This window comes from Raphanus sativus, unplaced genomic scaffold (genome assembly GCF_000801105.2).
Source record: "Raphanus sativus cultivar WK10039 unplaced genomic scaffold, ASM80110v3 Scaffold2119, whole genome shotgun sequence".
NCBI lineage: Eukaryota > Viridiplantae > Streptophyta > Magnoliopsida > Brassicales > Brassicaceae > Raphanus > Raphanus sativus.
Genome location: NW_026617428.1, coordinates 7,538 through 13,210, shown reverse-complemented (window position 1 = coordinate 13,210; position 5,673 = coordinate 7,538). Strand labels below are relative to the sequence as shown.

General features: G+C 47.6%; 1 non-coding gene across 1 annotated transcript; it reads right to left on the bottom strand.

Moving 5' to 3' along the window:
* Positions 1-456: 456 nt before the first annotated feature.
* Positions 457-564, bottom strand: LOC130505247 (small nucleolar RNA R71). Its single transcript, XR_008941593.1, has one exon. It is a non-coding gene; the product is annotated as a small nucleolar RNA R71 (small nucleolar RNA).
* Positions 565-5,673: the final 5,109 nt, after the last annotated feature.

Genomic DNA, 5,673 nt, shown 5'->3' with positions numbered 1-5,673 from the left:
GCAGATGCAGCAAACGATCCAAGCACAGCAAGCTGCTGCCGAGCAAGCTGCTCTGAATGCTACGAACCAGCAGAACCAACATGAGGAAGTTGTCCAGATCGGCCAGAGAAACTTACTGTGCAATCTGCCTGCTACGCGATTTGCCATCAACCCTCCACCGTGCACTAGGTAAGACTTCGAGATCAAGCCAGGCTTGATAAGTCTAGTGCAAAGGAAGATTTTCGATGGATTTCCTGCTGAGATACCGATTGGCCACATCGAGCACTTTGAGAAGATGTGTGGTTTCACTAAAGCGAATGGAGTACCACCCGATTACATCAAGTGTACTCTGTTCCCTTTCTCTCTTGATGGGAAAGCTGCTCGCTGGCTAGATTCCCTACCCACGGGATCACTCACCACTTGGGAACAAGTCCGAGATGCCTTCTTAAGCCACTTCTACACAAAATCGAAGACAGCACCTCTGAGACAGAAGATCGTGACCTTCAAACAGTTGGTGGACGAGCCGTAATGCGATGCATGGGAGCGATTCAATGTCTACCGCAGAGAGTGCCCACATCACGGTTTTGAAGAAGACTATCTGCTGGGAGTGTTCTACGATGGAGTAGGCTGGGAGTACAGGAACGCTTTGAATTCAGCCAGTAAAGGAGATTTCATGACCCAGTCCACTCAAGGTGCCTTCGAGTTGATTGAAAACATGGCCTCAAGCTCAGCTGATAATAACCGCGAGACTGATCGCACTCAGAAGGTGAAAAGCGTTGATAACAGCAAGATTGATGAGCTCTCTGCTAAGGTCGATCAGCTGATTAAGAGCAACCAGAACCAGGTTTTCATCATGGAAGAATCCCCTCAGGATAAAGCAACCACGTAAGGCACATCAGAGGCAGATCAGTCGGCTGAGGATCAGCATGAAGTGAGCTATGTGAATGGGCAACGATGGCAGTTCAAGAACTATCACCCGAACCCTAACGTGAGAAACAATCCCCACCTGTTCAACGCCCCTAAAACAGACGATAAAGCTCAAGGCAATCAGGGTCGGAACAGTGGATACCAAAGGCCTTATGGCAATCAGGGGAGAACCTTTGTCCTCAACCCAGCTCAGAATGCCCAGTTCCACAGCCAGAAACAGCCGGTTAATCAGCAGGCTGCACAACCGGCTCAGACTGCTCCGCATGATGACATGAAAAGCCTCGCAAACATGATGAGTCAACTGCTCCAAGGTCAGCAGATCCAGGGAAAAGCACTGAACCAGGTCACCAACGACATCAACACCAGGATGAATCATATGTTCAATGACCTGAGTGCCAAGTATGACAATATCTCAAGCCATATGAGACAGATGGATATTCAGATTGCTCAGACAGCTGAGAGTGTGAAGAGACATCAAGGAACTCTCCCTGGAAAAACAGACAAGAACCCCAAGGAGTGCAATGCAGTAGGTCTAAGGAGTGGAAAGCAACTGCCTGATCTGGATCCCAGGAGATTCACATCGGCTGAGAAAGGGAAGCAGAAGGAGTCGGATCAGCCACCTAAAGCTGTACCCACAGATGAGGAAGAGGCAGAACAACCTACTGAGACTGTTCCGACTGAAGCAGAGCGACCCGCTGGGGTTGTTCCACCGACTGCAGCACCTTCTTCTGCTCGTCATTATGTACCAAAAGTACCCTACCCTGTTCCAGCTAAGGCTACACGCAAGGATAAGGAAGAGATGAAGTGCAGGAAGATGCTGGAAGACCTAACTGTCAAGCTCCCTCTAATGAGTGCGATCCAGATGATACCATCCATGCGTAGCTTTGTGAAGAGACTGATATCTGGGAAGATATCTGATGACAGCGAGTTCATGATTGTCTCTAAGGAGTGCAGTGCGGTGCTCCAGAACAGAAGGATCAAGAAGTTGGGTGATCCGGGAAAATTTGTCCTCTCGGTTCAGATTGGGAGAACAGTCTTCTCTTGCTCACTGGTCGATCTAGGGTCAAGCATAAACCCCATGCCATATACTGTGGCTAAGCGCCTTGGGTACACGGACTTCAAGCCTACCAGGATGTCCCTAGTGTTTGCTGATCGATCTGTGAAATCTCCAGTTGGAATCCTCGAAGATCTTCAAGTTCTGGTTGGGAACACACTTGTTCTTGCCGATTTCGTTGTTCTGGAAGTCGAGGAAGATTCCAATGATCCCCTGATCCTAGGCAGACCATTCCTCTGCACTGTTGGAGCTATCATTGATGTCCGACAGGGGAAGATTGATCTCCACCTTGGAGATATTGTGATGAAGTTTGAGATGGATCAGATGCTCAAGAAACCGATGCTGGATGGACAAACCTTCACTGTCCAAGAAGATGGTGATCCGCTAGAGCCGCATGAGGGAATGATCGAGGAGATTCTCACCGAGGATCCACTTGAACTCGCCTTAGTCAGAGCTGAAGCCGAGCAGAGCTTAGAGAGTGTTGATGCTGATGCCTATGCCAAATTCCTGTATTCAGCCAGGAGTATTGAGAGAATGGTGGCAAATCTAAGTCTGGGGGAGAACAGTGAGTCCAGCAAATCGACTGGAACAACCACGCCTCAGAACCCGTCTGTTCCGGCAGCTCAGGTCGATGACTCATGGAGCAAGCTGAAAGCTCCAAAGGTAGAACTCAAATCCCTTCCCAAGGGACTCAGGTATGCATTTCTTGGACCCAACTCTACATATCTTGTCATTGTGAATACTGACCTGAACAATGCCGAGACTGTGCTTTTGTGTGAACTGAGAAAATATCGTAAGGCATTAAGTTATTCTCTAGCTGACATACCTGGCATTTCACCTGATCTGTGCATGCATAGAATACACCTGGAAGATCAATCGATGAATTCTGTAGAACATCAGAGGAGGTTAAACCCAAATCTAAAAGATGTTGTAAAGAAAGAGATAATGAAACTTCTAGAAGCAGGTGTGATCTATGCGATCTCTGATAGTAAGTGGGTTAGTCCTGTGCATGTAGTACCTAAGAAAGGTGGGATCACTGTGGTAACCAATGAAAAGAATGAATTGATCCCTACTAGAACAGTCACTGGTCATCGCATGTGCATTGATTTTCGTAAGCTTAATGCTGCGACTCGTAAGGATCACTTTCCACTTCTTTTTATTGATCAAATGCTTGAGAGATTGGCTAACCACCCTTACTATTGCTTTTTAGATGGTTATTCAGGTTTCTTTCAGATTCCCATCCACCCAGACGATCAGGAGAAGACGACGTTCACATGCCCTTATGGAACATATGCATACAGGAGGATGCCCTTCGGCCTGTGCAATGCTTTAGCGACCTTCCAATGCTGCATGATGTCGATATTTACTGATCTGATCGAAGACATAATGGAGGTTTTCATGGACGATTTCAGCGTCTATGGAAGCTCCTTTCAAGTCTGTTTGTCAAATTTGTGCAGGGTGCTGAAGCGATGCGAGGAGAAGCATCTGGTGCTGAACTGGGAGAAATGCCACTTCATGGTCAGAGATGGGATTGTTCTTGGAAACAAGATATCAGAGAAAGGCATTGAGGTGGACAAGGCAAAGATCGAGGTCATGATGAGTCTGCAACCACCAACTTCAGTGAAGGGAATCAGGAGTTTCTTGGGACCCGCTGGTTTCTATAGGAGGTTCATCCAAGACTTCTCTAAGATCGCGAGACCACTCACTCGGTTGCTCTGCAAGGAAGCTCAGTTTGCTTTTGACAGTGACTGCCTAGCCGCATTTCACATGATCAAGGGAGCTCTAGTCAGTGCACCAGTTGTCCAACCCCAAGACAGGGATCTTCCTTTTGAGATCATGACAGATGCAAGTGATTTTGCAGTGGGAGCAGTCCTTGGACAGAGTAAAGACAAGAAGCTTCACGTGATATACTATGCAAGCAGAACCTTAGATGAAGCTCAGTGCCGATACGCAACCACAGAGAAGGAGCTCCTTGCCATCGTGTTCGCTTTTGAGAAGTTCAGATCCTATCTGGTTGGATCAAAGGTGATTGTGCACACAGACCACGCGGCTCTCAAGTACCTACTCACGAAGAAGGATGCTAAACCGCGGCTCTTAAGATGGATTCTTTTGCTCCAAGAGTTTGATCGGGAGATAAGAGACAAGAAGGGGGTTGATAATGGAGTAGCAGATCATCTCTCCAGGATGAAAGTGTCAGATGAGACAGTTCTTGATGAGGAACAACCGATGGAATACGTCAATGTGATTGGTCTGCGCAACATGGAACAGTCGTCACCTGTCATCAAGGACTGTTCCAGAGTAGAAGGAGCATTCATTGCAGTGATCCAGAAGGAGTACCCGAACCTTCCATGGTTTGCTGAGATTGCCAACTTCTTGGCAGCTGAGAAAGAGCCTTTGAGGTTCACTGGGAATGAGAAGAGAAAATTTCTAAGGGAAGCAAGGCACTACTTCTGGGATGAGCCGTATCTATATCGGCAAGGCAAAGATGGGATCTTCAGGAGGTGTGTTCCAGAGGCTGATATTCCAGAGATCCTTCACCACTGCCACAGTTCCTCTTATGCTGGTCACTTTGCCACCTTCAAGACAGTTTCCAAGATCCTCCAAGCCGGTTTCTGGTGGCCCACTATGTTCAGAGATGCTCACGCTTTCATATCACGATGCAATTCATGCCAAAGGATGGGGAGTATAAGCAAGAGAAACGAGATGCCTCAGAACTACATCTTGGAAGTTGAAGTGTTCGATTGCTGGGGGATCAATTTCATGGGACCCTTCCTAGTTTCTCACAAGAACGAGTACATCCTATTTGCTGTGGACTATGTCTCCAAGTGGGTAGAAGCGATTGCCAGTCCAACCAATGTTGCGCGAGTTGTAACCAAGATGTTCACCTCCATCATCTTTCCAAGATTTGGAGTGCCTAGAGTGGTTATAAGCGATGGTGGAACTCACTTTATCAACAAGTTGTTCCAAGGATTGCTGAGCAAGAATGGTGTTAAACACATGGTTGCAACCGCCTATCATCCCCAAACAAGTGGTCAAGTGGAAGTTTCCAACAGGGAAATCAAGAGCATCCTGCAGAAGACTGTCAACACCACCCGCAAGGACTGGTCCCTTAAGCTTGACGATGCTCTCTAGGCGTACAGAACAGCCTACAAGACCCCTTTAGGGACCACTCCCTATCATCTGGTCTATGGCAAGGCGTGCCACCTACCTGTTGAGCTAGAGTACAAGGCGGCTTGGGCTGTCAAACTACTCAACTTCGACATCAAACCCGCAAAGGAGAGGCGAACCATTCAGATCCATGAGTTGGAGGAGATCAGGCATCTTGCCTATGAGAGCTCTAAGATCTACAAGGAAAAGACTAAGGCGTTCCATGACAAACGGATCATCAGCAGAAGCTTTTCTCCGAACGATCAGGTCTTACTCTTCAATTCACGGGTTAAGCTGTTCCCTGGAAAGCTTAAGTCCAGATGGTCTGGACATTTCACCATTAAGGAGGTTCGCCCCTATGGAGCTGTTGTGTTGCTGGACACAAGAGGTGGAAAATTTGTTGTCAATAGTCAGCGTCTCAAGCCATATCTTGCTGACACAACAATCGCTGAAGGTGTAGAGATACCCTTAAGCGATCTCCCTCAAGCCTAATCGGCTCATTGAAGTCAAGCTAGTGACAGAAAACAAGCGCTTGGTGGGAGGCAACCCACTGGTGAGTGTAAATA